The sequence below is a fragment of the Carcharodon carcharias genome, chromosome 3, assembly GCF_017639515.1.
Source record: "Carcharodon carcharias isolate sCarCar2 chromosome 3, sCarCar2.pri, whole genome shotgun sequence".
Classification (NCBI taxonomy): Eukaryota; Metazoa; Chordata; class Chondrichthyes; order Lamniformes; family Lamnidae; genus Carcharodon; species Carcharodon carcharias.
This window is the reverse complement of record NC_054469.1, coordinates 186,019,606-186,043,836: the sequence shown is the minus strand read 5'-3', so window position 1 is coordinate 186,043,836 and position 24,231 is coordinate 186,019,606. Positions and strand designations below refer to the sequence as shown.

The 24,231-nt window shown below is 43.5% G+C and overlaps 1 protein-coding gene across 5 annotated transcripts in view; it reads left to right on the top strand.

Annotated features, from left to right (window-relative positions):
- Window positions 1–10,874: 10,874 nt before the first annotated feature.
- The window catches only part of si:dkeyp-120h9.1 (uncharacterized protein LOC566469 homolog), a 102,948-nt gene continuing 89,591 nt past the window's right edge, over window positions 10,875–24,231 (top strand). The window contains exons 1-2 of one of the 5 annotated variants that reach the window (XM_041184311.1): window positions 10,920–11,123; window positions 11,865–12,019. The gene's annotated coding sequence lies outside the window, so the exon portion shown is untranslated. Of the gene's footprint in view, window positions 11,124–11,206; window positions 11,287–11,864; window positions 12,020–20,926; window positions 20,959–24,231 lie in introns of those variants that run through there. The other 4 variants (XM_041184305.1, XM_041184307.1, XM_041184308.1 and 1 more) reach the window with 4 other exon arrangements.

Below are 24,231 nucleotides of genomic sequence, written 5' to 3'. Positions count from 1 at the left end.
ACCTCCTTTCCAGTGGACATGTTGACAATGCCTTGCCAGTGGCTGTCAAGGTGAGTCTCACTGGAGGTTCACCCAGCCCCAGTTCTCTGGTTCTGCCTGCAGTTCTTCACTCTTGTCTCCTGCAACGAGAGAATGCAGGGAGTTGTGAGTGTGAGAAATGGATTGTGTGAAGAGGAAGGAAGGACAATATTCGTGGAGGGTGACTGAGGGTGACATGGGTGTAAGATGGTACAAAGATGAGGGTAATTGAGGATTGACTGCTTAGATGGGGATGTGAGGACTGGAAGGAGAGGAATGAGTAGAGCTGCAAGGCGTGTTGATCTGGGGAATGTTGTGCAAGAGAATGCTGGGAAAGTCAGAATGTGGGGCTCAGCACTGAACAAGTAATGCCCCTCACCTTTTCTGAACCCCTGAGATCCCTGAACCTCTTGGTGCAATGAGGGATCACACCCCTGCTGCTGACTTCTTCAGACACTTACATCCATGCCAGCTTGGTTTGAGAAACTGGGCACTTCTCCCGTCCTTGACAAGTTACACTTCACGTCAGTCCCTCAGATTCCACAGCAGGCCCTCCAGGTAAGAGTCTGAGACCCAAGGGGCAGCCTCGCCATGTCTCCTTTCCATTCCTATGGTTGCTAAAGCCTGAGGAATCAATGTTTATTTTAGCCATTCTGACCACTGTGGAATCCTTCGACAGATTCAGTCTTTCTCTCTCTCTGATTGTTCAGGAAACCCAGAAGCAGGATGCATAGCCTGCTGACAGAGAGAAAGGTTTCCAACCTGCTACCAGTCCGCCCACTGCATGTAGATCTTAATGTGCGGTGCTATGTCCCTCTGGGATTTTTCTTTGCTCTGAGGGAGCCTGAAGCGGCAACAGTGTCCACAGGCATGTCCAGAGGCTTCATCACCTCTATCCCAATAAAACAATTTGCATTGACCGACCACTGACCATGGAATTGGATCCGATGTGGTTATGTCTTGGGGGGAACATGCGGGAATAGGTGGTACCGCTGAGGGGGGCCTCCTTTGGGCAGAGGGTGTCCCAACTGAGGAGTGCCATCCACTCCCCCCACCCCTACCAATTCTGCAACAAGTCTGGCAGGGTTCATGTGTGTGGGCTCCAATCTCACCCCCCAACACCCACACACACCCCTCAACCACGACAACCCCTGCACGCTGGTAATGTACCAGCAGTGACAAAAAATAAAAAATAGTCCTGACATGGGCCGTTATTTGCCTCTTCCAGCACTGGTAAAGTAACAGCAAAGGCAGGTAGGCACTGGATTTTATACCCCCCCACCCGCTGTGCCCCCACCCCCCACCCCCACCCCCTCCACTTCCTGCCATCTCTTGGGTGAGGTGGGGGACAGCTTTGGGGTTGGTGTTAGATGCTGTAAATTCCCACCCCAGGTCGCTACTGCATTTTGCCAGGGCAGAAGACTCATCACATTGCTTAAGGATGACAACCAGTAAAGTTCATTTACTGAATTTTTGCCCTCCCAAGATTTCAGGACCGCATTGTTAACTCAGTAATTCATTAATCAAGGTTGTACACGATTAGCAGAATTATAACATGCCATAGATAACAGATACCCTGGAAGGTACCATAGTGAATTTATGATATGATAGTCAACATCCCACCATTAACTTATGACATTTCCTCCCTCAATGGATGGATTCTGTGCGACCAGAGATGCCTTCATATGTGGTATCACTATGGAATCCACAAACTGCGGCTGAAAACAAATGTAATGAAGCACCTGGCTCAACTAGAATAAAATAAGAGTGTGAAAACAATGGTGCTACAGTCTTGTTTTGTCCTTGGGTTGTCCCACTGTGTGGCACCAGAAATTATAGCAATGCACTCTATAAATAATCATTTGGTAGTACAGAACTTGAGTATTGCTGAAAAAAGAAACACGTCTAAGCTTTTCATCTTGTCCTCATCAGGGCATTCGCAAGAATACCAATATAAGGAGGAAAACAACAATTTATGCTGTATGTGAAGAGAGTGCGGATTGATTGGCAAGTGGCGTTGCCATGAGAATGCACCACTGATAGTTAACTGCCAAGCATTGTTTGAAATTTAAACCAGGCAGCTTGACCCTGATTGGTCAAGGCATTGCCCTGAGGAATAAGTCAGCGAATGGCTGTCACTTATTTTGTTTAACTGAAACAGATGCAATATATGTACATGTTTTTTCTGTCTGCAAAGAACAGGGTCCTGTATATTAATATATGTAGCTTCCAGTACACATAAATGTGCCACACTGCAAACCCACTGACAATATTAAATTGGTTGTCAACATAATTCTTAGCACACTGAGGATTATTTAGCAAATGTTGTCCAATCGCAGAATCACATCTAGTATCGACCACTGTGTTTTGAGTTTTGCAAGCACGGGCTGGTGAGGTACAGTCTGTACCTTGCCCATTTCGAACAAAAGGGACATGCTGTTTGATACAATCCACCAGCCTTTGGGACATACGACCTACATACCTAACATCACACTGGCATTGAAAGTCATACACCACGTTATTCATTTGTGTGATAGGCAGAAGGTCTTTTTGGCTTGACGGCAGCTTCCTGTTAGTAGTGAATACCATTCTTGTTGCTATTGCCTAGTAGCAGCGTGAAACAGCTTCACCTGTTGCTCAAATTTTTGAGATACCTTGCCCTTCCAGGATAATCTGAGGTAGACTGGGCACTTTTCAAGGTTGAAAGTGACGGCCTTAGGCCCATTCATGAGTTTATATGATATACAGTGTGAAATGATTGATCAGGGTGGCAATTATCCTGCAGGAGGTCTTTGATGTGCCCTATTTCAGCAGCATCAAGCTTGCATGGTGAGCAAATGGCTCGGGCCTCCTTATATTAGTATTCTTGCGAGTGTCCTGATGAGCTTAGACATGTCCCTTTTTTCAGCAATACTGATGGGCTCTGTGTGCACAGTTACGCTATGAGTAGGCGAGACCAAATGCAGCAGGTGTAAGACAAGGACTGGAGTTGAGGCAATAGCTCCAATGTTTACCTGGAAATGTATTGGGAGCGGAATCCATTGTTCTAGGTGAAACCCAGAAGTAAGTTCAGTGCTTGTCAGTGGCTTTTAACTCAGTCAGTTCATTCGCATTTTATTCCTAGATTTGGCATCCCACCTGCAGCAGCAGAGGTGATGAGGATCCGCATGATGTGATTTCAACATCAGTTTTTAAATGGCCAACCCAATACTTACTTATCAAGCCTACACCATCCATCCCTACTTACACATAAACCCTACTTACATTGCATGTACACCTAGATTTGTACTTCCTCACATCCCCATATACCCATCCACTAATCCCACTCACGTTCATCCTAATATAATTTCACACCTCTTCCCCATAAGATACCCTAACCAAATGCACTCATTGCCCTGAGCCCCTAATCCCACCGAATCAGTAGCCTGCATGCTGCCTCATCTCCTGATGGCTGACTCTGATCTTGCACAGCTGAAGGTGTAAGAGTCTTTGGTGGGAACCTCACAGGCTCCAATCACAGAGGTCGTCAACCTAGAGCATCTCAGCAGTCAGAGCAGGGATCTAAGTAGCTTGTCTTTATCACTTCTCAAGCCATGGGGGTTGCACCGCATAGTAGTCGGAGAAAGGAAGAGGAAAACTTTGTAGTTACGCAAAGGTATGCAAGTGGATGTAAGTCATATTGTTAAGTTTCTGTTGTTTAGTTTATGCACATGAATAGAATTCTTTTGCAGCACTTTCCTATCTTGTCCGTTCTGTATTGCTGGGTGGTAGTGCTGAGGAGAGGTCACAGCTTGAAACATTAATTCTGTTTCTTCCTTCACTGAGCTGCCAGACCCGCTGAGTATTTCCTGAATTTTCTGTTTTTATTGTCTTTTAAGATATTTGTTGATAAATGAAAAGACATGAATTGACTGGGGACCAATGGGGTGGGGGTGGCGGGGTTGGGGGAGGGGGGGTGTCATGAAAGGGTTAATAAATAAAAGCAAAATACTGCGGACGCTGGAAATTTGGTAATAAAATCAGAAATGCTGGAAATACATAGCATACATAGCAGGTCTGGCTGCATCTGTGGAGAGAAACAGAATTAATATCTCAAGTCAAATGTGACTCTTCCACAGAACTGGGCGAAAGGGATGATTGGTTAAATATGGCACTGCTTTATGTCAGTGGCTTGGGGGAGGTGTGGCAAGTGCTTGGAGCACTGGTGCAAGCTAAGTGAACTTTGCATTAATAAAAGGATCCCTGGAATCTTGGGCAGCAATGGGAGCAGCTGGTGATTCATTGCCCCCATCACATTCCTCCTCCTCATCTTCCTCCTCCACCTTCTCCGAATTGTCCGAAGAGCATCTGAGTGCTTTGCCTTGTTCCTCCTGATGGTCCAAACCTCGCTGCTGTGCATTGTTATGCAGGGAACAACACATCACATTGGAGACCCTGTCTGGTATGGACTGAACGGTAACTCCAGATTTGACTTGGCATCTGAACCTGTCTTCAGCATGTCATTGGCTTGTTCAATCCCATATCTAGTGACCAGATGCCATTCATTGTAGTAATGCTTGGCTTCATTGGTTGGTCTTTTGACAGGTGTTAGCAGCCAGTTTTGAAATCTCCTAGCAGCCATCCCTTAAGTCTGCTTGCAGATACAAAGATGTTAGGAGCTTACACTGCCATAGGACAAAAACATCATTGCAGCTACTCTGCACTCTGGTGCACACCTGCAGAAATATCATTTTGTGGTTGCACACTAGCAGCACATTGATGGAGAGGAAACCCTTGTGTTTGACAAATACACCTGGTTGTTCTGGCAGTGCCTTGATTTCCACATCTGTGAAGTTGATGATGCTCTGGGAAACTAGTGTCAACATAAGTGATGTTGACGTAGTTGCTGCCCCTGGTGAACAAATCATCAATCAGCTGTCTAATGCATTTGTGGGCTGCCAGCTGGGAGATCCTAAACATGTCCCTGGCAGAGCATGGGAATGAGCTTGAGGCAAAAAGTTAAGGGTGGTAGCGAATTTGGCAGCTACTGGTCATGCATGGTCACCAAGTCCAGCAGGAAGTAGGTCTTTTTCTAGGATGCTGCTCATGTTTGACACCACCTGACATGACAACCTGAGATACTCCCCTAGAGGTCCCCAGCATCACAGATGTCAGTCTTCAGCCAATTCAATACCCTCTATGTGATATCAAGAAACAGCTGAAGGCACTGGATTCTGCAAAGGCAATGGGCCCTGACACTATTCTGGCAATGGTACTGAAGACTTGTGCTCCAGAACTTGCCGCACCCCCAGCCAAGCGGTTTCAGTATAACTACAACACTGGCATCTGCCCGACTATGTGGAAAATTGCCCAGCTATGCCCTGTACACAAAAAGCAGAACAAATCCAACCCAGTCAATGACTGCCCCAGCAGTCTACTCTCGATCATCAGTAAAGTAATGGAAAGGGTCATCAACAGTGCTATCAGGCGGCACTTGCTTAGCAACAACCTGCTCACTGATGCTCAGTTTGGGTTCCGCTGGGGCCACTCAGCTCCTGACCTCATTACAGCCTTGGTTCAAACATGGACAAAAGAGCTGAACTCCTGGGGTGAGGTGAGAGTGACTGCCCTTGACATCAAGGCTGCATTTGACTGAGTGTGGCATCAAGGAGCCCTAGAAAAACTGGAGTTAATGGGAATCAAGGAGAAAACTCACTGCTGGTTGGAGTCATACATAGCACAAAGGGAGATGGCTGTGGTTGTTGCAGGTCAGTCATCTCAGCTTCAGGGCATCGTTGTATGAGTTCCTCAGGGTAGTGTCCTCGGTCCAACTATCTTCAGCTGCTTCATCAATGACCTTCCTTCCATCATAAAGTCAGAAGTGGGGATGTTCACTGATGATTGCACAATGTTCAGCACTATTCGCGACTCCTCAGAAACTGAAGCAGTCCATATCCAATGCCAGTCCATGACAATGTCCAGGCTTGGACTGACAAGTGGCAAGTAACATTCGCACCACACAAGTGCCAGGCAATTACCATCTCCAACAAGAGAGAATCTAACAATCGTCCCTTGATGTTCAATGGCATTACCATCACTGAATCCCCCACTATCAACATTCTGGGGGTTACCATTGACCAGAAACTGAACTGGACTAGCCATATAAATACTGTGACTGCAAAAGCAGGTCAGAGGCTAGGAATCCTGCGATGAGTAACTTGCCCCCTGACCGCCCAAAGCCTGTCCACCATCTACAAGGCACAGGTCAGGAGTGTGATGGAGTACTCTCCACTTGCCTGGATAAGTGCAGCTCCCACAATACTCAAGAAGCTTGACACCATCTGGGACAAAGCAGCCCACTTGACTGGCACCACAACTGCAAACATTCACTCGCTCCACCACCGATGCACAGTGGCAGCAGTGTGTACCACCTACAGGATGCACTGCAGGAATTCACCAAGGCTCCTTAAACAGCACCTTCCAAACCCACGACTACTACCATCCAGAAGGATAAGGGCAGCAGATAGATGGGAACACTACCACTTGGGAGTTCTCCTTCAAGTTACTCACCATCCTGCCTTGGAAATATATTGCCATTCCTTCACTGTGGCTGGGTCAAAATCCTGCAACTCATTTCCTAATCGCACTGTGGGTCTACCTACACCACATGGACTGCAGCGGTTCAAGAAGGCAGCTCACCACCACCTTCTCAAGGGCAACTAGGGCTGGGCAATAAATGCTGGCCCAACTAGCAAAGCCCATGTCCCGTGAATGAGTAAAAAAATCTGTAGTTTGGTTGGACATGTCAATGAAACTCCAGCTCTGCCTGATCACCCTATGATATGGGCAATGCCTCCTATGAGTTGCACCCATCTGCTGCTTCCCTTTCAGCCTCTGTCCTCTCTGTTGCTGCCCTCTCTGTTTTTGCCCACAATGCAGCTCCTTCTTTTCTCTGCTGCTCAGTTCAATGCTGGCGCCCTCCCTGCTGTTCTCCTCTCTGATGCTGCCCTCTTTGCTATCCCCAGCGACAAACCTCTGAATAGCAGGCTGCTGTTGCTGCTATTGCTGGTACTGCTCCTGGTCGTATTCATCTTCATCCTAGGTTCAACATAAAGTAGCCATAGCGGCACCCATCCTGATGTGATTGAGTAAACCTCCAAATTGTAGAAAGCAACCTTTTGGCAAAAGTACAGTGAACAAACACTTCCCCACTAGCAGGTAAGAAAGCAGCTATTAGTACTGAGTATTTATTGCAGTATTCCAAGAAATTGTTTCAGCCCCCTCAATTGCTGTTGCATTCTCACTTTGTCTTCAATGGTGAATTTCAGGAAGCCTGGGCAGCCCATGGATTTACCACTAAATTTAAAAGTATGTACAAAACATTTGAGCAATTAGTATAAGTTAATAGGCAACCTTCCTCTCCTGAAGAGTTTGCAAGCAAGCATCACAATCCAGTTAAACCCAGAACTCAGCAGGTTGAAGCCAGCTTCCCAACACAGTGACGATTTTATAAAGGCAAAATACTGCGGATGCTGGAAATCTGAAATAAAAACAAAAAATGCTGGAAAAACTCAGCAGGTCTGACAGAATCTGTGGAGAGAAAGACAGAGTTAATGTTTCGAGTCCACATGACTCTTCTTCAGAGCTAAAGGTGAAATATCTACTGTATAAGGGGGTTGGATCAGGTGAAGCTGGATAGAAGGCCAGTGACAGGTGGAGGCAAAGGAGAGATTGCAAAAGGTGTCATAAACAAAAGGCCAAAGGGGTGTTAATGGTGGTGTTACTGGCTAAAGGAGGTGCTAATGGTGACATTAAGAGTAGAAAGCAGGAGGCCGGACCAGGGTAAGCGATCCGGATGGAACAGCATGAGCAAGTGACAGATGGCCCTCGTTGGGGTGGGGTGGGGGGAGGGAATGTTGGTGGGAAAAAAGATCAAATATAGGCTAAAAGCTGGGGGTAAAACAATGAATAAAAATGGAAATAAATTTTAAAAATAACAAAACAATTATAAAAATAAGTGGAAAAAAATAAATAAATATTTAAAAATAAAAATGAATATTGAAAACAGGGGATCAAAAAGTGATGAGGATGGTGGAAAGAGTTCATGGTCTGGAGTTGTTGAACTCAATGTTAAGTCCGCAAGGCTGTAAAGTGCCTAATTGGAAGAAGAGGTGCTGTTCCTCCAGTTTGCGTTGAGCTTCACTGGAACATTACAGCAGGCCAAGGACGAACATGTGGGCATGAGAGCAGGATGATGTGCTGAAATGGCAAACGACAGGAAGGTCTGGGTCATGCTTGTGGACAGACCGAAGGTGTTCTGCAAAGCGGTCACCCAGTCTGCGTTTGGCCTCTCCAATATAGAGGAGACCGCATTTGGAGCAGCGAATTGAGGGAAGTGCAAGTGAAAGGAGTGTTTGGGCCCTTGGACGGTGAGGAGGGGGAAAACAAAGAGGCAGGTGTTGCATCTTCTGCGATTGCATGGGAAGGTGCGGTATGAGGGGGGTTGAGGTGTAGGGGGTGGTGGAGGTGTAGACCAGGGTGCCCCAGAGGAAATGGCTCATACAGAATGCTGATGGGGGTGGGGGGGGGGGGGGGGCGCGGTGAAGGGAAGATGTGTTTGGTGATGGCATCATGCTGGAGTTGGCGGAAATGGCAGAGGATAATCCTTTGAATGCCAAGGCTGGTGGGGTGAAAAGTGAGGACAAGGGGGACCCTATCATGGTTCTGGGAGGGAGAGGAAGGTGTGAGGGCAGAGGTGCGGGAGATGTGTCCTGTCAACCACCGTGGGTGGGAAACCTCAGTTAAGGAAGAAGGAAGGCTTTTTGATCCCCTTTTCTCAATATTCATTTTTTTTCATTATTACTATTTTAAAATTAATTTCCATTTTTATTCATTGTTTTATCCCCAGCTTTTAGCCTATTTTTGATCTTCTTTCCCACCACCGTCTCCTCCCCCCACCCCACCCCACCTCCACTTGGGCCATCTGTCAATTGCTTATGTTGTTCTTCCCAGAGTGCTTACCCTGGCCTGGCCATTATTACATTGACGATTTTGCCGGTTTTAACTGAAATTGAAAGACTGAACGAATTGCAAATGTAATTATCCAGTGGTGGGAAAACATTGCTAGAAATGCTGTAGCAAATGATACTTAAGGGGCAATTTACAGAGTCTCATTAATCACATGCGTAGGTCATAAAATTGGGCCTATAATGCTGTTATTCCCAACTCCATTGCCATGTTACTGGGACTCAGAAAATGGGCCTCAAGGTCCCAATCCAAGTTCAATTTATTTATTCAATGATTTTTAAAAAAGATCTTTAGGGCAACATAAGAGCTGTGTATACCATCTGGCATGTCATTCTCAGATAAAAAATGTAAACTTTGTGACATGCATGCATGTACATTTTAGTGAGTAATGCAATTGAATGTCAAGATGGTTAGCCTCTCTCTTGTTGAAGATGGCCATTGCCTGGCACTTACTGTTACTTATCATTTATTAATCCAAGGCTGGATTTTGTCCAAGTATTGCTGTATTCAGGCAGAGACCGCTTCATTCTCTGAGTAGTTGCGAATGTAACTAAAACCCGTGTAATCACTTCTGACCTTATGATGGAGGCTAAGGTCATTACTGAAGTAATTGAAAATGACTGGATCTGGGACACTGCAATGAGGAGCTGCTGCAGTGATGGCCTAGTGCTGAGATGATTGGCCTCCAACAACCACAACCACCTTCCTTTGTGCTAAGAATGACTCCAGATGTGAATTTTTTTCCTCAATTTTGCTAGTGCTCCTGGATGTCAAAAGCAATTGGTCTCACCTTACCTCTGGAATTCTGCTCTCTTATCCATGTCTGGACCAAGGCTTTAATGAGATCTGGAGTGATACTTGCAGAACCTAACTGAGCATTGGTGAGCAGATTATTGGGGAATAAGTGGTACTTGATCTCACTGTTGATAACACCATTCACCACTTTGCTGATGCTTGACAGCAGACTGAAGGGATGGTAACTGGTAGGATTGGATTTGTCATGTTTTTTGTGGACAGGACATTTGTGGACAATTTTCCACATTATTGGGTGGATGCCAGTGTTATAGTTGTACTGGAATAGTTTGCTTAGAGGCACAGATAGTTCTGGAGCACCAATCTTCTGGGGAACAGTCTGGATACATTCAGGGTCCATAGCCTTTGCTGTATCCCCTGTACTCAGCTATTTCTCGATGGTATGTTAAGTGAATTGAATTGGCTGAAGACTGGTTTATTAGATGATGGGGACCTCAGGAGGAGGTAAAGGTTACATGGCACTTCTGGCCAAAGGTGGTTGCTAAATAACTTTCCTTTGCCCTGATGTGTAGGACTGCCTCATCATTAAATGTTCAGTGGGCCTCAATTTCATTTCAGTTGTTCAATTACTCACCAACATTCACAACTGGATGTGGCAGGACTGCAGAGCCATCTGATCCATTAGTTACGGGATCGCTAAATACTGGCTATGGCATGATGCTGTTGGCATGCATGTGCTGTGTTGCAGCTTCACCAGGTTGGCACTCATTTTCAGTTATGCCTGATGCTTCTCCTAGCATGCTTTGCTACAATCCTCATTGAACCTGGCTTGATGGGGGCCAGTTGGGCTCCATTTTTTCCTGAAGTTTTGCCATTGTGCCCGTTTCGGTTATGTTGACGTTCTGATAAGCCCAATAGATTGGAGTTTAAAATAATATTCACTGACATTTCTCGTACAAAATATGCTTGCATAAAGTTGTGGAAAAGTAGAATTTAGATAGCAATTCACATTCAAACTACTCATAGCAAGAACAGTGCCGGGCAGGAAGTGTACGCGGTACCCATAATAAGATTTTTTTTAATGTGTTGACCGTAATGTAGCATTCGGATATTGCCAGCACAATCTGGTCGTACGAGTGCCAGCTGTCGTGGTTGTCGTATCTTGTTTTGAAATTCAAGTGAGGAAGATTAAAGCATTTTGTTTGTGCCTTTAAGGATTGCCACTCACTGCCTGCCTTTTCTGTTTGACCTGACTGGAATTACAGCCCCGCGGATCGTTCGCTCAACGATGGAGGGAGAACGTGTTTGAGTTCCGACATTAATAGGCCGGGGATAGATGCGATGATGTAAGGACATCTTGTAGCTTGTCTGGCACGCTAGTTCAGAGTGAACGAGCAAGTGCGCGGGATTGGAGAATTTGCGTTTATTTTTAGATTTGACTCTCGCCGTCCGCGGGCAGTTCGGCTTTGCTGCTGCTTTGGCTCCCTGGGCATAACTTGGCTTTGTAAGGTGAGTATTAGCCGATGGAAGCTCTCGGCAGAGTCTGCAGCCACATTGGAACGTTGTGTTGTGAATGACAATGTCACAACGATCGAAATTGGAACGGCATGTGCCTGATGTCTGCGGGCACTGTCTGAGCGCCAAGCCTGTGTCTGCTTCTGTGACCGCCTTGTGCTTCTATGAGTTTTCTTTGTTTCCTTTAAATTTGCTGAATGCTTTTTATTTGTTTTTTTTTCACCCTCCAATCTCCAAACAGCAGTGGGAACGCCATTTAATCTGGCCCCCATTATGAGGTGGGTTTTTGTTATGGCAAGTTTCACGCGTATTGATGTTGTTCCATATATAAAAAGAACACGGAAGACTGCCTTTATGCACCGGTACAGACTGATGCAATCCCCTTTCTTCCTGACTTGAGTGAACGTTCTTTTGCTTATGTCGCAATATTACATCCTGCTTTTGCATAGGCGAGTCAATAGGACATAGTTTTGATTGGTGCAAATGCCCCACAAGCGTTGGGGTCTCTATTTACACCAGTTTAGCACAATTTAATGCGCACGATCAGTTCAAACCGCCTTTAATCTTTTCAGTTCCGTGAGCCGCCACGAGGAACGAGATCAAAAGCGTGCTCCGGAGCTCAGAAAATCCACAGGTCTACAAAAGTTTACGCTCAGGAGCAGCAGGTTTTTACATTATATCGTATGCAAGTGGCTGCCTGAGTGGGTAGAGATTCAAGTACAGAAAGGTACAGTTGTCGTAATTGTCTGTGGAGCTGGTTTGAATTTTCAGGTTTCTTTTTGGAGGATGGTGCGGGGCGGGGGTTGCGGTGTGTGTGTGTGTGTGTGTGTGGCGGGGGGGGGGGGGGGGGGGACTGCTTTGGCCGTGACACCTTTTTGCAGGTTTTGATGTTACTACAATTTTGAAGTCACGCTGGTGCATTTAGACTTTTCCTGCGTTCATGTGTGTTTAAACTTTTCTGATTTTTTTAACAGTTTGTGTAAGTTCCTATACACACTATGAATTAATAAAATGCTATTTTTGAAGAACACGTGTGTTCTCCCCATGGTCCAATATTTTTGTCCTGACCAACATCACAAGAACACAATGATGTTGCACACTGTTGTTTTTGGGTCTTTGGGCCTGTCCGGTACATAATGTCCAATAGTACCTATCTGAGGCTTGCATCTGTAATTTAATATTTGTACAAATTTGAAAATAAATGAATCCATAATACATAGTGCACAATTAGGAGCATTGTAAATATATTTGTACTTTAGGATGGTGTGACTTGGAGGTAATATTGAGTTGGTGGTGTTTCCATGACATTGTTGACCTTGTCCTTCTGTGTATTAGCAACACCAGCATTGGAAGTTGCTCTTAAAGCAAGCCTGGTGATTTGTTGTAGTGCATATTGTTGATTGTATATATTGCAGTCACAGTGCAACAGTGTTGCGTGTTTTTTTTATTCATTCATGGGATGTGAGCTTTGCTGGCTGGGCCAACAGTTATTGCCCATAAAAACAAAAAAACTGCGGATGCTGGAAATCCAAAACAAAAACAGAATTACCTGGAAAAACTCAGCAGGTCTGGCAGCATCGGCGGAGAAGAAAAGAGTTGACGTTTCGAGTCCTCATGACCCTTCGACCTGTCGAAGGGTCATGAGGACTCGAAACGTCAACTCTTTTCTTCTCCGCCGATGCTGCCAGACCTGCTGAGTTTTTCCAGGTAATTCTGTAGTTATTGCCCATCCCTAGTTGCCCTTGAGAAGGTAGTGGTGAGCTGTCTTCTTGAACCACTGCAGTCCATGTGGTGTAAGTACACCCACAGTGCTAGTAGGAAGGGAGTTCCAGGAATTTGACCCAGCGATAGTGAAGGAATGACGATATATTTCCAAGTCAGGATGGTGAGTAACTTGGAGGGGAACTTCCAGGCGGTTCCCATCTATTTGCTGCCTTTGTCTTTCTAGATGGTAGTGCTCATGGGTTTGGAAGGTGCCATCAGAGGAGCCTTGGTGAATTCCTGCAGTGCATCTTGTAGCTGGTACACACTGCTGCTACTGTGCGTCGATGGTGGAGGGAGTGAATGTTTGTGGATGTGGTGCCAATCAAGTGGGCTGCTTTGCCCTGGACGGTGTCAACCTTTGAGTGTTGTGGGAGCTGCACTCATCCAGGCAAGTGGGGAGTATTCCATCACACTCACGACTTGTGCCTTGTAGATGGTGGGCAGGCTTTGGGGAGTCTGGAGATGAGTTACTCATCGTGGGATTCCTAGTCTCTGACCTCTAGTCCAGTTCAGTTTCTGGTCAATGGTAACCCCAAGACATTGATAGTGGGGGATTCAGTGATGGTAATGCCATTGAATGTCAAAGGGTGATGGCTGCATTCTCTCTTGTTGGAGATGGTCATTGCTTGACACTTGTAAGGCATGAATGTTACTTGTCAGTCTAAGCCTGGATATTGTCTAAGTCTTGCTGCATTTGGACTTGGACCCTTCAATATCTGAGGAGTCGTTAATGGGGCTGAACATTATGCAATCATCAATGAATATCCCCACTTCTGAACTTCTGATGGAAGGAAGGTCATTGATGAAGCTGGGGACACTACCCTGAGTAGTGATGTCCTGGAGCTGAGATGACTGACTTGCAACAACCACAACCATCTTCCATCTTCCTTTGTGCTAGGCATGACTCCAACCAGCAGAGAGTTTTCCCCCTGATTCCCATTGACTCCAGTTTTGCTAGGGCTTCTTGATACCACACTTGATCAAATATGGCCTTGCTGTCAAGGACAGTCATTCTCGCCTCACCTTGGGAGTTCAGCTCTTTTGTCCATTTTTGAACCAAGTCTGTAATGAGGTCAGGAGCTGAGTGTGATGAATATTGAGCCCAATAGCAGGGGAACTCGTATCAGGGATGCCAATCAATTGAATTGTTCTGGTCCATTTCTTGAGCGATGGAGCTACTGTACACTCATCCAAGAAAATACTGACTATTCACCTATGCACATGTGATTTGAAACTTGTACATGGTGGAGAGGCTTTGTTGAGAGCGTATTAGCTTCTGCCTTTTCGTTTTTGCCCATATTAATATGGCTGGTCTGGTCAAGCATACATATGAACATACAAACTAGGAGCAGGAGTAGGCCACTCAGTCCTTTAAGCTGACACTGCCATTCTATAAGATCATGGCTGACCTAACTGTAACCTCCCACCTACCCTCAGTAATCTTTCACCCCCTTGTTTATTAAGGATCTGTCTGCCTTAAAAATATTCAAAGACTCTGCTTCAACTGCCTTTTGAGGAAGGTAATTCCAAAGACTCACTACCCTCAGAGAAAATTTCTTCTAATCTGTCTTAAATGGGCAACCTTTTATTTTTAAAATGTGACCCCTAGATTCTCCCACAAGAGGAAACATTCTCTCCATATCAACTCTGTCAAGACCCCTTGGGATTTTATATGTTTCAATTAAGTTGCTCTTATTCTTCTTAACTCCAGTGGATACAAGCCTAGCGGTCCAGCCTTTCTCATAAGATAACCTGTTCATTCCTGGCACTAGTTTAGTAAACGTTCTCTGAACTGCTTCTAATGCATTTACATCCTTGCGTAAATAAGGAGACCAATTTTGTATGCAGTACTCCAAATGTGGTCTCACCAGTGTCCTGTACAACTGAAGCATAACCTCCCTAATTCTGTATTCAATTCCCCTTGCAATAAATGATAACATTCTATTAGCTTTTCTAATTACTCGCTGTACCTGCATACTAACCTTTTGTGATTCATGCACTAGGACACCCAGATCTGCCTGAACCTCAGCTGTGCAATTTCTCATCATTTAGATAATATGGTGCTTTTTATTCTTCCTGCCAAAATGGACAAGTTCACATTTGCACACATTATACTCCATTTGCCAGATCTTTGCCCACTCACTTAACCTTTGTAGCCTCCTTAGGTCCTCTTCACAATTTTACCTATCTTTGTATCATGCAAATTTAGCAACCATACCTTCGATCTCTTCATCCAAGTCATTCATATAAATTGTAAAAAGTTGAGGGCCCAACACTGATCCCTGTGGCACACCACTAGTTGTGTCCCGCTAACCAGAAAAAGACCTATTTATGGCCACCCTCTGTCTCCTGTTAGCTAGCCAATCGTCTATCCATGCCAATATGTTACCCCCTACACCATGAGTTTTTATTTTTCGCTATAACCTTTGATGTGGTATTTTATCAAAATGGAAATATAAATATAGTATGTCCACCAGTTCCCCTTTATCCAGAGCACATGTGACTCCTTCAAAGAACTCCAATAAATTGGTTAAACATGATTTCCCCTTCACAAAACCATGTTGACTGCTTGATTGCCTAGAATTTTAAGTGCCCTGCCATAACATATTTAATAATCCCTTTCAACATTTTCCCTATGACAGATGTTAGGCTAACTGGACTGCAGTTTCCTGATTTCTGTCTCCTTCCCTTTTTGAATAAAGGAATTATATTTGCTATTTCACAATCTAATGGCACCCTCCCTGAATCCAGGGAACTTTGGAAAAGTAAAACCAGCGCATCAACTATCTCACTTGCCACTTCTTTTAAGAACCTAAGATAAAGTCCATGAGGACCCAGGGATTTGTCAGCCGCAGCTCCAACAGTTTGCTAAGTACCACTTCCTTGGTGATTGTAATTTTCCTGAGTTCCTCTCTCCCTTCCAGTTCCTTATTGACAGCTATTTCTGCGATTCTCAACAGTGAAGACTGATACAAAATACCTGTTCAATTCATCTGCCTTCTCCTTATTTTCCATTGTTATTTCCCCAGACTGGCTTCCTAAACGAGCAACGCTCACTTTGTTAACTCTTATCTAAGTATCTATAGAAGCTCTTAGTATCTGTCTTTATATGTCTAGTTAGCTTTCTCTCATGCTTTAATTTTTCCCTCCTTAATAATCTTCTTGTCATTCTTTGCTTTTCTTTATATTCTGTCCAATCTTCTGAACCGTTACTCCCCTTTATTCAATTATATGCTTTTTCTTTAAGTTTGATCGTATCCTTAACCTTTCTAGTTAACCTTGGATGGTGAGCCCTCCCCTTGGAATTTTTCTTCCTCGTTGGAATGTATCCAATCTGTGTATTCTGAAATATCCCTTTAAATGTCTGCCACTGCATCTCTATCAACCTATCCTTTAACCTCATTTCCCAGTTCACTTTAGCTAGCTCTGCTTTCATTCCCATATAATCGCCCTTATTTAAGTTTGAAGTACTAGTCTTGGACCCACACTTCTCTGCCTCAAACTGAATGTAAAATTCAATCATATAATGATCATTGCTATCCAGGGGTACCTTTACTATGAGGTTATCAATTAATCCTATCTCGTTGCACAATGTCAGGTTGAGCATAGCTTGCTCTCTGCTTGGCTCCAGAACATGTTGTATAAAGAAACTATCCCAAAAACATTCTATGAACTCCTCATCTAGGCCACCTATGGCCATTTGATTTTTCCAGTCTGTGTAGATTAAAATCCCCCATGAATATTGCCATATCTTTCTGACAAGCTCCTATTATCTCTTCCTTTATAGTCTTGTTTTATAATTAGGGGGGCTGTACGCCACTCCCATAAGTGATTTCTTGCCTTTATCATTTCCCATCTCAATCCACATCGCTTCTGCATCCTGGTTTTCTGAATGTAGGTCATCACTTTCTACTGTGCTAATACCATCATTAATTGGGAGAGCCAACCCTCCACCTTTTTTGAGCCTCCAGTTATTCCTATAAATGATGTTATGTACCCTTCAATATTCAGGGCCTAATCTATCTCGTCCCGCAGCCACGTCTCTGTAATGGCTATCAGATTGCACTTATTTGTTTCTATTTGCACTATTAGTTCATCTGCTTTGTTTCAAATGCTACGTGCTTTCAGATACAGAGCCTTTAGTTTTGTCCTTTTATTATTTTTGTAACCTCTAGCTTTGACTGTTGTTTTACTCTTTGATTTGTACTCTGTCCATTCCTGCCACAGTCTGTTTATCATTTCCAATATTAATACCTTTCTTTCTTGCCTTGTCTCTACTCTTTGGTTTACCACATCTTCCCAAATTCGATCCCATGCCCCCACTATTTAGTTCAAAGCCACCTCTACTTCCCTAGTTATATGGCTCTCTAGAACATCAGTGCCAGCATGGGTCAAGTGTTGACTGCCCCAACAGTACGGATCCTACTTTCCGCAGTACTGATGCCAGTGATTGGTGAGCCCCAGTGCAATAATGGTGAGGATCTTGGTGATCATGCTGCTTTTAGAGGTCAGAATGTCATGGTTGGACTTGCTTGTGTTGGTGATGGTCATTGCCTATTATTTATGTGACACAAAGTTTACTTGCCATTTTTCAGGTCAGGCATTGGCTGCATCCTTATCTGAGCTAAACACTAGAATTGTCAGCAAAATACCCATTCTGAATCAGATGAGGGAAGGTGATCAACAAATCAGCTAAAGATAGTTGGACCAAGAACACTGCCCTGAAAAACTATAACCATGTCCTGAGTTTGCATTGATTTTAACCTCAAGCAATCGTAACGACTTTGTGTTTTGAGTGGGCAGTATTGCCTTTAATCTCTATTGACCTCAATTCTGCAGAGAACTGCTTTTGTGCCACATTTGTTACGTATTGACTTGATGTCAAGGATGGACACTCATCTGTCCTCTGATGTTTAACTCTTTCATTCAAGCTTAGGGCAAGGCTACAATGAGGTTTGGAGCTGAATGATTCTGCCCATACCAGATGAGCATCAGAGAGCAGGTATTCAGAAATAGTTGCCATCTGATGGCATAATTGAAGACTCTCAACTACTTTGGAGAGGGCTGATGGTGCAGTATATGGTGGAGTTAGGTCTGCTTGATTTTTGCAGCTACTGTACAAGATCACTGCAGTTGTCTTTATTGTTGTGTAGGTGACAATATCATAACTAGACTGAAACAGGGGAACTGCACTTTTGGTGCTGAAGGTTGTCATGCCACAGCCTCGATATTGCTTTTATTCATGCACACATTCCTACTCAGCCCCCAACCATCAACATCTTCGGAGGCCCTTCTGAAGGACATATCCTTGGCTTGTTCCACCAATATCTGTGTGCTGTCCCAGGTGAAAAGATTCATGGGGGTCATCTGATCACTAGTGGCATGTTCTCTTGCCTTTTTTGATTGTTTCCAATATCCAATTTTAGGTGAATCTTAACTTTCCTCAGCAAAGTATTGAGATGACCTGAAGCCATCATCTCTGGTCAGTGCCAAATATTTTGCTCCCTCAACACTGCCTATGTCCCTTTCTTCAATTATTTGCTCAGACTGAACCAGTGTTTTGCAAGCTGAGCAAATCAAGTTTCAGGTCCTCTAAATCTTCCCACCAACTTGTAACACATCCTACTTCCACCTAAATGTCAGTTCACCCCCTCAAACTCAATTACAGTAGTATTCTCTTTGCTGGCCTCTAATCCTCCCCATTTTTCAAAAAATCCAATTCTGCCATATTGCTACTGTTCATATTTTACCCCATACCAAACCCCACTTGCTCATCTGCCCCTTTCATTGACTTTTATAGGTTTATCAAAACCACCAATTTTGTTTTGAATACTTTGTACATCATTGCACTAACAGTTAAAATTGTTCTTTATTTATTATTCCTCTCTTTTTGCTTTGCCATTCAAGTTATTCCTTCCTTTACTCTCAGGAAAAGTAGAGTATATTTCCACTGCTTAAAACTGACCCAACTATGGTGATGTCAGATCCACCAAATGTCACTTCATGACTACCCAATATCAGTGCCTTGGAAATGAACATCAGAACCCATCCCTTAACAGCAGTTTACCATTTGAAATTTATATTCCTAACCACTTTTAAAACCGAACAATTCTCCTTTGGGTCCTATTTGCAGCAGCTACGTCACCCTGACCATACATCTCACACATCTCAGACTGGATTCTACCCACCCATAATTACTTCTGCAACACTCCCACACCTGCAGCTTGTCAAGGAGGATAGAAACAGCTTTTTCATGAAAAAAGGCAAGGAAACTACCTGAGAAATTTCTCAATTACTGGACAATTTTGAAGGGGAAATTTGTATGGAACTGCATAAATTTATCACAATAGAACCTGCATTTTGAATAAAACTTTGGACAAAGTGAGTATTGGCACTTTTTTTTTTACAAGTGTTTTTCTGGCTTCGCTATTCAAGTGTGTAATTGGGCGGGGACGGTGAGCTTTATTCTTCCTATCGGATAGTGATACTGGTCAAAGTGAACAATATTTTTGCATTAATGTTTTTCAGCTTTATGAATACAAAGAACAAAGGAATAATTGTTGTCTGGTAAACCTTGACTGAGAAATGGGGCCCATGGTGCTTGATTTTTAGAATACATGGCTCATCTGTGAGAAAGGAAAAGGCCCTCATTATCTGAATTGGGTCAGATTCCATGCCTGTTGGTAGCAGTAAATAGAAGGAAATCCCCACTATCCCTGAGAATTCTATGAAGGATTGAAGATAGTCCCATAGGTGCAGCCAATTATAATCTAATGTATTCTATTTATTAGAGAAAGCTATCCAGTCAGGTACCTAGATGTTCTGATGAAGGGAGGATGGAACCCATCTTAAAACCAAGGATAAGAAAAATAAACAGAACTCGGATTTTTAAAATACTTCCTTAGGATGTCTCAAACATGGTTTATAGCCAACTAAGAAGCACAATCTCAGTTATGTTGGCAAATGTAAAAAGTCCACAAATAAAAAAAAATTAGATGGACAAAGAAACAATCAATTTTTTGTGCTGTTATGTTGTTTAAGTTTAGGAGATCTCTTATTAAAATAACGCATGTGATCTGCTTCCAAGGTGAGAGTGCTATCTAGTGAACAAAGCTGATTAATCTAACTGGTTTGTGTGCAAAGTTATATGGATAAGGAAAGCTATTTGGCCTACCCAGGGAAGAAAAATATTGACTGGGTGACCGCTTTGCGGAACACCTTCGGTCTGTCCGCAAGCATGACCCAGACCTTCCTGTCGCTTGCCATTTCAATACACCACCCTACCCTCATGCCCACATGTCCATCCTTGGCCTGCTGCAATGTTCCAATGAAGCTCAACACAAACTGGAGGAACAGCACCTCATCTTCCGACTAGGCACTTTACAGCCCTTTGGACTTAGTATTGGGTTCAACAATTTCAGATCATGAACTTTCTCCTCCATCCCCATCCCCTTTCCGATCCCCCTTTTTCCAATAATTTATAATTTTTTAACAAATATATTTTTCTTTTCCCACCTATTTTTAAATTTATTTCAATCTATCGTTTTATCTCAACCTTTCAGCCCATTTTGATCCCTTCCCCCCACCCCATCCCCACTAGGGCCATCTGCCACTAGCTTGTCCTGCTTGCTACCCTTAATGTCCCCATTAGCACATTGCTTAGACAATATCACCACCGTCAACACCCCTTTGTCCTTTTGTCTATGATATATTTGGCAATCTCTTCTTTGCCTTCACTTATCTCTGGCTCCCTATCGAGCTCTACCTGCCCCACCCCCTTCTACCAGCTTATATTTTACCTCATTTCTCTATTTCATTAGTTCTGATGATGGATCATACAGACTCGAAACGTCAACTGTATTCCTCTCTGCAGATGCGGTCAGACCTGCTGAGTTTTTCCAGGTACTTTTGTTTTTGTTCAAGAAAAATATTGCTTCAGAGTTTCTGTCTTCACTGTCATACCTGGAAATCCATTCATGTGGCCTTAACTCCTCTGTGAAAGTGTTTCCTCATCCTGAATTGGGCTTTGTCTAATTTGAAGCTGTGCTCCTTATCTTACTAAATCAAGGTTGAGTTCTAAATTTGCTTTTTTAAAAATTGGGTTCTTAAGAAACACATTCAGAGTCTGAGGTTTTGTAACTGTACATTCACATATCCCTTCTATAAAGCCTTTGTATGATTAAGGATGCATGCAGGCACTTATTTAATGAAGCCAATGTATATTTAGGTGTGGAATTGAACACTTTTTGTATGCACATTCCATACATACTTTCTGGAGCCACTGTGTCTTGATTGCACAGTGATCACAGGAAAAATGTTATTACCACGGTCTGCCTGCATTGAGAGCAATGAAAGTCGGGGGACGGAGGAAACTTCTTTGACCCTTTGTGGAAAGTTAAGCTTGTGAATGGTAGGAAAAGTGTTGGAGTCAAATAGTCATTATGGCACCAAAAGGAGGTCATTCAGCCCATCAGTTCATGCTGGGTCTCTGGAGCAATCCAGTTCTGCATACTGGTGGTTCCATTGCTTAGGGTTGTAGCCCTTTTGGTCAATGGGGGAATTGCTGTGCTGAAAGTTCTTTTCGATGGACCTCCAAGGATGGCTCCCAAAATGCATGGTATTTACTTAGCACCAGATGGAGGGCAAAAGTCACTTAGTCAAACATCTGCAATATTTCAGCCAGGTTTGTTGTGGGTAGAGCTGCATAAACAGTTCTATTTGTATAGAACCTTTAATAGAAGGCATAATAAATGCACTTCACAGAAACATTATAAAGCAAAATTAAGCACCAAGCCACATAACAAGACATTAGGGCAGATGACCAAAAGTTTGGTCAAAGAGGTAGGTTTACAAAACAACTTGAAGGAATAAAAAGAGCTGCAGAGGTGGAAAGTTTAATGGAGGGAATTCCAAAGCTATGACCTAGGCACCAAAGCAATTAAAATCAGAAATTCTCTAGAGGTCAGAAATAGAAGAGTACAGATATAAAGATTTATGGACCTGAAAGCGATCACGAAGCTAGCAAAGGTCATGGAGGGACTTGAAAACAAGGATGAGTGTTTTAAAATCGAGGCATTGCCTGACTGGGTGCGTAGGTAAGCAAACACGGGAGTGATAGGTGAACAAGTGCAAGTAAGGAAAAGGATAGCAGAGCTTTGGATGACAAGTTTACAAAAGATGAAATATGGGAGGCCAGTGAGGAGTGCATTGGAAAAGTTAAGATTGGAGGCAACAAAGGCATGAATGAAGATTTCAGAGGTGATGAGGTAAGGAAGGGATGAAGTTAGGTGATATTATGGAGATGGAAATACGTGGTCTTAGTGTCGGGGTGGATATCAGATTGGAAGCTCACACCAAGGTTGCAAACAGTCTGGTTCAGCCTCAGACTGCAGTGAGGGAGAAGGAAGGATTTGGTTAACTGGGGAATAGAGTTTGGAGTGGGGCAGAAGGCAATGGCTTCAGTCTTATTTAATTGGAGGAAATTGCTACTAATCCTATTACTGGATGTTGACTAAACAGTCTGATAATTTAGCAACAGTGGAGGAGTGGAGAAAGATGGGGAGATAGAGCTGGGTGTCGTCAACGCAAAGTGTGCTTTCTAATGATGTCGTCAATGGATAAACCTGTAGATGAGTTAGGGAGCAAGGATAGTTCCTTGGGGAACATCAGAGGTAACATGGAACATGAAGAGGTGCCAATGCAAGTGATACTTTGGCTAGGACTAGATAAGAATGAAACCAGGTGAGTGCAGTCCAACCTAGCTTGATGACCGAGAGAGGCTTTGGAGGAGAATGGCAGCAGTGGACAAGTTGAGAAGATTGAGGAAAGATAGTTTTCCTTTATCATGATCACATAGGATGGTCATTTATAACTTTGAAAAGAGTCATTTTATTACTGTGGCAGAGATGGAAACCTGAATGGAGGGATTCAAATATGGAGTTCCAGGGAAAATGGGCACGAATTTGGGAGGCAACAACAAGTTCAAGGGCTTTGGAGAAGAAAATGATGTTGGATATAGGGCTGTTGTTTGCAAGGCTGGGCAGGGCATTTTAAAGATATGGATGATGACACTAAATTTAAAGGAGAGAGGGACAGTACCCGAGGAAAGTTATCCATTAACAATATCAGCTAAGGCAGAAAGCATCACCTTGCATTGAGTAATATCAAGTTTCCAAGATGTAGGCCCAATGAGCACTGAACTGGGTTCTCTGGGATTGTAAGAGTAGTTATCTAGGTAATCTCCAAGACTGCTGACCAGAATGGCCAGAGTATATGCAAGAGGATGACAGCCTTTAGGAGCTGTTTGATACGGTGGTGTACGTATGGGTTCAGTGTGCATTATGTATGGATTTTGTATTGGCCTTTGTGCATTTGACTAAAAGTGTGGAGCTTTAATTCTAACTTGGCACATTTTGCTATTCCTGCTCTCTTAACTATCAACCTGAGTTATTTTTCCAGGCATCCTTCAAGTTTATAGTTCCATCACTGAGTTAAGAATTGCACATGGCAGCAGTGCATCTGCAAGGTGTTTGAGGGTTGCTTCATGCTGAAACCTCCATAATATTTCAGATTTCTAGAGTTATTGTTTCATCTGGAGATAATAATTTTAATTATGCTGGACAAGGATAAATTCGTTAGACAGCTGATGAATGCCGATTACTGGCCCTGGTGGAAAAGCTGGCATATTTTGTTAAACCTCTTTTTGCACCAGGTTCTGCATCTAGCTGAAGTAAGGCCTCCTGGGTTCTCCTGATTTTTTCCATATTGGGGAGAAAACTGATATATCCTGTGAAATCTACAAGATCGTTAGGGTGGTGCAAACCTGATCTTATGTTCTTCCTGTCCCTTATAATAGCAATAGGAATAATCCATGTGGTTCCCTACCATTTAATAAGATCATGGTTGATCTACCACAACTCCACCTTCCCATACTATCCCTGTATCTTTTGATTCCCTCAGTAACCAAAAGTCTGTTGATCTGTCTTACATATACTCAACAACTGAGCATCCTTGGCTCTCTCAGGTCGAGAATTCCATAGATTCACAAGTCTGAGTGAAGAAATTTTTCATCAATCCTTTATTCTGAGACTGCAATCCCTTGTTCTAGACTCCCCAACCAGGGAATGAACCTTCCCAGCAATTAAATTGTCACTTCTTCTATTAAAAATTTTATAC